The 9,152-nt window shown below is 43.3% G+C and overlaps 1 non-coding gene across 1 annotated transcript; it reads right to left on the bottom strand.

The window, feature by feature from the left end:
- Window positions 1-8,829: 8,829 nt before the first annotated feature.
- On the bottom strand, window positions 8,830-8,902 carry TRNAK-CUU (transfer RNA lysine (anticodon CUU)). The gene has a single exon. It is a non-coding gene; the product is annotated as a tRNA-Lys (tRNA).
- Window positions 8,903-9,152: the final 250 nt, after the last annotated feature.

Genomic DNA, 9,152 nt, shown 5'->3' with positions numbered 1-9,152 from the left:
GCTCTGCCACCATCATAAATATAAGCAAGTCCTTGCTGTTTGTGAGTCTTAAGCTATGATTTCCTTATATCAGACTTTCTCTGGTGCTGCCAGAGACAAGAGAAAATTAAGCTGTAACGCAGATGTCCCAAGACAGTCCTTGAACATGGCTACCCCCAGTGCTATGCCTTGGGGAGATGCTGATGCCAGCCTCTTGGGCTCCCTGGGCACCAGTTTGTCTTGGCTTCATTCAGGGACACCTATGTCCTGCACAGGGACTTCACATCTAGGATAGCATCTGAAATAAGGGTGGAGATGGGGATGTTAGACTTTTTCTTCTTGTAACCAAATGTGATAAATGAATCTTTTCCAATGAGCATTTGTTACAAATGAACTATTATTTCCTTTTTTTTATTTTTTTATTCCACCATTTAATAGTTTAAGTTCAGAGGCTGCATGTCTCCTCTACTGATGACTGTATATTACTCTGGAAATACAGTGTCCCATTGGCTTAATCCCATGCTCTTTAGTTTTGAACAGGGATCAAGAGACAGAGTCTGGCAAGGCACAGATCTTTGCGTCTTGCTTGTATTACAGGGGCAGCAATAGCAGCACTTAAATCACACTGAAACTTTGTTCTAGAAAATGACATAATGGGAGTGGTGAGTCTCTCATGTCCACAGCTACTTCCTTCTCAGCCATAGTTCATGTTGTGTGATCATGCTGTCGGGGCAAGCAGGATAACGTAGGTCGCTGAAGCTAGGTTTGCCTACTAGGAAGAAATGAAAAGTAGGAGGATGTGATTAATGGCAATTCACGTAGTACTATAGAAAACAGATGTAGATGTGTTTCATTGAAAGCGTACCACATCTACGATTATGTTACGTTACATCTACATGGTTACCATTATCAAACAATCCTGTTTTCTAATTGGGATTTATAATCATAAGTAGTGGGGGAAAGGGACTTTGTGGCTGTCACTATTCACAGGCATAGGTGATCACCAGCAGCAGGAAAATAATCTTACTGAACTAACCTGACTTCATTTTCTAATGAGGCAGTGGGTTTGTTTGACAGAGGTCAGACAAAATATATTTTATGGGGATTTTGACACAGTCTATGGCTAAATAAATTGGTTACTGCAGAGCAAATTAGTGGATGAATTGATGGCATGTTAGACACTCCAGCAACTGTTGAGTACTTACCCTGAGGGGATGGCTCCAAGTGCATTTTTCCTGCCTCTTCTTTTCTATTACCCTTAAATGTGTCAATCTCCCCTCAACAAACACCACACACACACATATGTACAGTCTACTCCCTCGCTGGGACCAGCAGAGCTTGCAGTGCTTAACTGATTGCTTCAGGGAACTGATCTGTGTTTAAGATAGCAGCAAAGCAGGAAAGCCATTTCCTATGTGCATGTATGAACTAGTTGTCCAGGGTGAGGGGAATGGGGACATTCTTGAGGCTGGCAGCCTCCTCCATAGCATTGCTACCGGGAAAATGCAAACAGAGCTGGTCCCTCAGTGAAACTGAGGTGGCTGAGACCATTCAGCTGAAGGGCTCTTATCTCCCATCTTCTCTAAGGTAAGGATTTACACACTTTTATTGCAGATAAGCTACTGTGCAGAGCTTATAAAAAAAGAAAAGCAAGAAGCAAACTGTTTGCAATGCATACTTGTCTTCACAGTAGGAAAATGGGAGATACTAAGGACCTTTTTCACGTAACCGTGAAAAGCTGAAAGTGGAAGGTGGACATATTCAAGCTAGGCACATTTAATAGTGAGCTTTCTGTAACAGTTGTCTGAACAATAAAGGGGAGTGGTGGATTCCTATGTTTTGAATTCCTCTGGATGCTTTTTTGGAAGCTACATTTTATTACACTGCAATTTACTGGATCCAGTACAAGAATAACGGAATGGATTTCCATAGTGAGGATGTTAGACTAAGCGATCTAACAGTTCCTTCCATCTCTGAACTCCATGAAACTGCCAACAACCTGACTGACAGAAACATCAGGTGTGCTCACATCTATTTCCACGTATAGTATTTTGTAGTAGAAGTGTGGGAGTCACAGAAGCCTATATGGGTGTAAATTAAAGTGGAATCGTGGCCTCAATGATGATTTTATGGCAGCTGAGAATCCACTTGCAGATTTTAATATAAAGGTTGTGGGCAGTTTGAGGCTCATGAAGACTGTATGCGGATAGACCTAAAACTCTGTGGTTGTTTTCACTAGATACAGAACCATTTTAGAGGCTGCCAAGTGTTCAGGGTATTTAAACCCTAGGTTATTTATAAGTGAAGTTTTACAGGATCTGCAGAAAACCACTGGGCTTTAAAATGAAATCCCTCTTGCAGAACTGAAACTTTGCAACAATTTCTGTTTCATAAAGCAGAGAAAGCAGTAACTCAAAGCAACAGTTAAAAGTTAATAGCAGACAGGTTGTGTCCAGAACTTGGCTAGAAAGGACTGTGACTGTCAGCAAAATGGCCTTCAGGACAGCTTGAAGTAACGAGTTTTAGTGTGTAACCAGCATGGAACATAAGTAGAAGCAGGTCAGCTAGGGGTTTCTTTTGTGAAGCCTAATTTCAGAGAAATGACTTAATCACATGCCTATAATCTAATGTGACAGTAGTGAGAGCCCAGTTTAGAACGACTCAATGTTATTTTTAAATGACAGCATTATATTCTCTGTAGGATTCATAGATAACACCACATAAAACAAAGAGCACATGCAATTGAAAGATGGATCTACAAACAATGACTGTGCTAGTAAACTAAACTGACCAGAGCCAGGCAGCTCAAGGCTGGCACATGTTCATCCATGCTATTTCACTGCTGCCAAGCTCCTGACAGGGCTGATCCTGAGCAGTCTGGAGAGCTCCACCATCCTTAAAGAGGACCAGCTCCCCACCTGGAAGGATGTTTGGGCTCTTGCCTCAAACAAGCTGCTGGATAAACTGGATGTAACAGTGAGTTTTACACACACCAGTATAGTGGTTTTTAGAAGCCTGCATGACTGGTTGGAGGTAGTTGTCTTTGTTCATTGCCCTGCTGCTTAGACAGGACCCTGAACTGCTGCAGCCGATCACAGTCTGCTTGCAGCACTGCCCCGGCCTGTGCCAGCCTGGTGTTTGGGATTGTCCTCGCAATAGCACTGGCAACTGAAGTAGCACAGACTTCCTCAGCTGCCACATGGGAATGAAGACACAAGGGTTACCCTATAAGGTGCTTATTTATAATATTTTTTTTAAAGTAGTAGAAATGAAATTTCAATTTTCATTGAATTTGAGTTTTCATCAAAATAAAATTTTCATTAACTGAAAGAAGAAAATGAGTGAGACTTTCTTGAAGTGTATGAGATCTTGGTGAGGGTTCAGGTCATCCCTTTTATTCATTTTTAGTGTGCTCTTTTATCTGCGGCTGGTTCTTACCATCCAGTTCACCCAAACATGCTACTTTACTTACATAATTACTCAGCCTTTTGCTCACTTAACAAGAACAGGATTTATGCTGCAAATCAGTGGTAGGAAGGTGAACACTGTTAAACTGACATCCCCACCCTACCATTGCTTGCTCAGTGAAAGATGGGTCCCCATCCTGCAAGCATCTGAGTACAGCTACCCCAGGAGATCCCAAGGGATGCTGCCATGCTCATGCAACTCAGAGACCAATTTTCTGCCCATGTTTTATAAATATTTGCCAAAAATCAAAAGGCACATTCATCTCTTTTTCCTTTCTCTGGAAGTCCCATATCAGAGCGATAGCTCTGACTTAGTGGCATCTTTTCCAGATCATCAGAAGTAGCTAAAAGTCAGGAATGAACCCAACACTTGTCGGGTGCTGTGCAATGTATCTGTGACATGCAGACCTTACCAAAGAAGGGTGCGTCTCCAGATGGGACCCACCATACGTATCTACTGCAGCGTCTTATGTGACAACACTAACAATCAATTGATGCCCCAGGAGCCTGGATTTGCATGTACCTTTTCTTGTGTGAGCTATATTGTTAGGTGGTGGGAAGGGTGCAGGTCCCGCTTTGTGGTCTTCATGGGTTTTCTGTGGTCTAGACAGGAGGCTGGGTTTCAGCATATGATAGTTGACCTGTTTGGGTTATTGGATGGTCAGGTCATTTAGCTGCTGAAGATTTTTGCCCCGTATTACACAATACATCCAGAGTGTGTGAAAACATCTAGTAGTGTTACACTGAGGAGCAGGAAATGAACCTGAAGAGAGCAGGTCTGCTTACAATGAAGGAAGTACTTACAATACAGAGAGCACTAACGATCCGCAGCAGCTTACACACAAAGAATTCAAGACTTCATCACAGGCAAACCCGGGACAAATAATATTCTTGCTTTCCTCCGCAATCCAAAGGGGTCAGCCATGCCACAGCCCTTTTGCAAACACACGTTTGAAATGTACATGCTGATAACAAAGCAAACCTGTGAGTAATGACAGGCTGCAGAGCCTGCTGATTCAACTTGCTCTCCTAATCTTTTACCGAAAATGTTGTTTTCGGTTCTGGTTATGAGGGCAGACCTCAAAGACCCTGCTCTTTCATGCCTGTTTTCAGACTGAAGCCTTGACAATGAGGGTCTTTTCCCTGACCGCAGCCACAGGAGTAGGTGATATATCAGAGCTTCCAGTGAATTGACAGAGATTTGGCAGCATTAACTTGCCCTGATGCAGGGTTCAGCTTCTCCTGCTGCTGCTCGCTGAAGTCTGAAATGATATTGTCTGGCCTATGGTGGGGGAAAGTCTTTCCATTGCTGTTCATGGGAAGAGGAAATCCTCCTGGTAGGCAGAGGGCTGGAAACAATGTCATGAGAAGAAGGATGAACTTCCACGTTCATCTGTCAGGGAGTGTTGTGAGCCTTGTCACCCACTGTCCCCACTGCAGGCTACAGGCAGCCACTGTGTCTGACCTCTGTGCTGGGAACAGTGTGTTAGGGAAGGAGGCGAGTGTCTGTGAAGTCTGAATGGTATAGAAAGAGGCTGGCAGCTTGCTGCAGAGGGTAATTCAGAGATATTGTGTTATACTGTGGACTGACTCCTAAAGGAAGGAGCACCATGGGTAAAGAGACATCCCATATTTTAGTGACTTTTCCCCACTATGGCTGGAGGACATGTCAGTGATCTGGCTATTAAAATGCCTTCAGTGCTCCTGGCATCTGCCTGTTTCTAGAGGTTAAACATACCTTACACTACTGTCCAGACAAACAGAATTTAGCATAAAACTCTGATACTGTGATTCTGCAAACACTCATGTTCTGTGACCAGTGGTAAAACGTGCCACCCTCAACCTGCCATCCAGATGGAGCTCAGGGTCCTACTGGATGTGACACCTACCAAGTCCCTTGTCTGCAGGTACTTACTGAAGAGAGCTCTGTCCTCCCATGACATTTAATGTCACCTCATAGAATCATAGAATCATAGAATAGTTAGGGTTGGAAAGGACCCTAAGATCATCCAGTTCCAACCCTCATGGTCAACAAAGATTTTCTCTTTTTTTTCTTTTGAATACACTCACCTGACAGCATGTCAGGCTATGTCTACTGTACCAGATCAGGCAGAAACAGCTGCAGGCTCCAGCCTGGTCTTGAGATCACAAACCAAGCCTTCAGGACCAGGGGACCAGGGGACAGACTCTAAATTTACTGGGATAAACACAGGCATCATAATGTATCAGGCATACGATTGCTGGGACTTAAGTTACAGCAGGTTAAGATTCTGCAGCCCACCACCTGACTCAGTCAAACGCACTCATTCAAGCCATGTTAATCTATATTTTTGTGTAAATCCCTTAGCATTATAGTCTTTTCTTGTAATGGCTTGATCTTAGCATATGCTGTGACTCATCTCAGATGCTATGGCTGGTACACAGCATAAATTCAATCGTATCGTTCCTACATACATGAAGCACATATTTGGCAAATTCCAGGTTACAGTCGACACAAGGCCTTTTAACAGAGATGCATTAAATGTCCCAGCCTCTCTATTAGTCCTGCTACAGTCACTAAGCCCTAACAGGCTAATTTCCCTCACTCTCCCCTCTCCAATCCACACTATGGATGGATTCAACTTGCAAGGAATAGTAAACACATTCATGACTTCAAGGCCAAAAGCAAGAGTACAGATGTATGAAGAAGGACAGATAAAACTTCTTCACAAAATCTCTGGATTTTGGAGCATTGCTGCATACCTCAAGTTGCTACCTTCTGCTGATTCCCTTTCATTAAAACATCTTGGCAGCAAAGCACCACCAAGAAGTGCCACTTTCTATGAAGCTGTTATTGAATGGGCAGTTACATTAGAAAATGAGAGCATAGCATGATTTCTTAATATGCTTACCTAGGATTCCTCCTCTCTCATTTTCTGCAGATTGATATTAACTGATATTAATTATTATTAATTACTAATTTACTCGATGAACACATTTTTAAAAGAAAAATGCAAAATGTTTAGCTACAGTGATGACATACAAGACACAAAATTCATACCATTGGTTTGCAGATTGCTGGGTAAGCCTAAAATACTGGGGAACAGTGTCTTGATTTGATTTCTAATGTGAGTACACTGGAGATTGAAGCAACTGCAGCAGTATAAATCTCCAACTGCTGTCTGTGACTCTAAGTCCATTCAGCAAGAGCAGACCCATTTTGTTGCCTGGCTTTTGGCCAAACCTGTCACAGGAAGAATCATGTTGTAATGCAATAGCATCCTGACTCTGCAGGATGCTGTTTGATCTTGCCCATATAGATGGGGCTAAGCCATGCTATGACGGCATTATAGCAATGTGCTGCCGCCCTTTGAAGATTGGGAGTTTTCTTCATCTGTATAAGATGTACTCCTCACTGGAGGGAGACCTATTCTGAGTGGAGGCAGAGAAATCACGGAAAAAGCAGAACTAAAATAGGGGACAGCTTCTCATAAATCTCTGTTCTCAAAAGAACAAGAGAAAATTTTGCTGATGCCCTTTGCATCCTGGTCCAAGGGAAGTCACAGATAACAGACATTTCTTTCCTCACTTCCTTTCCAGACACATCTGCAAGATCCTTTGAACATGCAGCATGCCTCCTCCCAGTGTTCTGAATCAACAGCTGGTAGCTTTCCTCTAGATTCACACTCTGGTGTCCCTGGCTCATGGATGTACCGGAGGCTTTCTCTTTCCTAGGACCTAGGACAGAAGGGATTTGTCTCCATCCTTTAGTTACGGTTCCTCATAACAATGTAAAAAAGAGGGATGCCAGTTGTTTTTGTATTCAGGAAATGTGGGCATGAATGTGGATGCAAAGAGCTGAACTGTTAAAGCAGGTGAACATCAGTTGTTGCAGAGATCTATAATGTTTTTATTGTTTTCTCAGGAAGTATAGAGCCATTCCTGAGGGACTTGCCATGTTTGAGCTCAGGTCCAGGACCCAGCTAGGGATATCTTCGTAGCATCTGTGCACCAAGGCTTACAGTCCATAATGATGTGGTACCATCTCACCCCTTTCTGAGGTTTGATTGTCATTTCTAGCATGGAGCAATGAAAAAGCAAAACCTCAAATCTTTCTTCTGAAAGCTGCCTTTACCTTGTATCTTGCCTTTCAGTTTGCTTAGATGCTCTAGGCCCTCTATTACAGGGGAAGTAAAGGCCCATGTGTTTCAGTGAACTGGCAACATCTGCTTTCCAAGGGCTGAATTTGTGCCTCTTTACCCTATTTCAAACAAACATTGGAAGCTTAGTGTGACCTTGAAGATTCAAGAGGAAGTATCACATGTTCCCATTAGGAGAAATCAGAATCCTCCACCTGCATGTTCAAAGGGTGTGGAGGTGCACACAAGAGCTGAGGAGGTTTGGAATGACAGTAACTCATGCATTGGTGTTTGCAGACTCAGAGGGGCTTTTTTGCCTTTTGCCTTTCCTGGGGCTTTAGCTTTTTGCCCATCACCAACCCAGTGTTGCAGAGGACTTGCCATGCACTGGTGCTTTGGGATCCCTGCACACAGTGTCAGCTCTGCACTCAAAAGTAGGATTGTCTTTGAGCTGAGAGTTCTGGGGAGTTTGGAGTATGGTGTATAAGCAGCCTGGTATATCACCCCTGTTAGGCAGAAGATTTGATCCTTGTCCCTATGGTCTCCATTTGGAGCTGAACAAATTGGAAGTCTAAGTGCCAATCTTGCTTTGCACAGATAACTCAAAATCTTATGCTGCTCAAATAATGGCATGCTGTGCAAAGCAATAAGAAACAGATACTACATTAGATTTATCTGAGAGGGGGACCTTTCTCCTGGGTTCCACAGTAGCAGTCACTTTTCTCCTTCTTAGTAGCTGGTGCAGTGCTGTGGTTTTGACTTTAGTCTGGGAACAACGCTGGCAACACCAATGTTTTTAGTTGTTGCTCAGTAATGTTTACTCCCACCAAGGACTTTCTCAGTCTCATGCTCTGCCAGGGAGGAGGGGAAGCCAGAGGAAGCAGAGACAGGATACCTGGCCCAAATTAGCCAGAGAGGTATTCCAGACCACAGCACATCATGCCCACTATATAAACTGGAGGCAGTTACCCGGAAGGGCTATATCACGGAAGCGGTTGGGCTGGGTATCGGTCGGTGGGTGGTGAGTGGTTGTATTCTCTTCCCTTGTTATTTCCCTTATCATTATTATTATTGGTGGTAGCAGCAGTGGTTTGTGTTATATCTTAGTTACTGGACAGTTCTTGTCTCAGCCCATGGGAGTTATATTATTTCGGTTCTCCTCCCCATCTTTCTGGGAGCAGGAAGAAGAAGAAATGGGGCAGTGAGTGAAGTGCTGCATGGTTCTCAGTCATTAGCTGGGCTTAAACCATGACAGTTCTTTTTAGTGCCCAACATGGGGCTCAAACCCACGACCCTGAGATTAAGAGTCTCATGCTCTACTGACTGAGCTAGCCAGGCTGAACCCAGGACAACCCTCCAGAGAAAAGGTAGCAAAAAGTTTAAAATTAAAACTCTATAAATATCATTTTGTATCAAAGCAAGTGATGCTGCAGCCACCAAGGCTTGTTTCCTGTCAAGCTTTGCTTCTGTGATGTCTGTTAAGGATCATGCCCATGTTTATCTCAGTGAGGGTGTTGATTTTGGTCTTTTGTTTTTGGACACTTATTTACCCAGTGCTTGGAATACCTTAATATTTTTAAAACTTCTC

Source organism: Melopsittacus undulatus, chromosome 1, assembly GCF_012275295.1.
Source record: "Melopsittacus undulatus isolate bMelUnd1 chromosome 1, bMelUnd1.mat.Z, whole genome shotgun sequence".
Classification (NCBI taxonomy): Eukaryota; Metazoa; Chordata; class Aves; order Psittaciformes; family Psittaculidae; genus Melopsittacus; species Melopsittacus undulatus.
The sequence above is the reverse complement of the archived record's forward strand: the minus strand, read 5'-3'. Positions and strand labels throughout refer to the sequence as shown.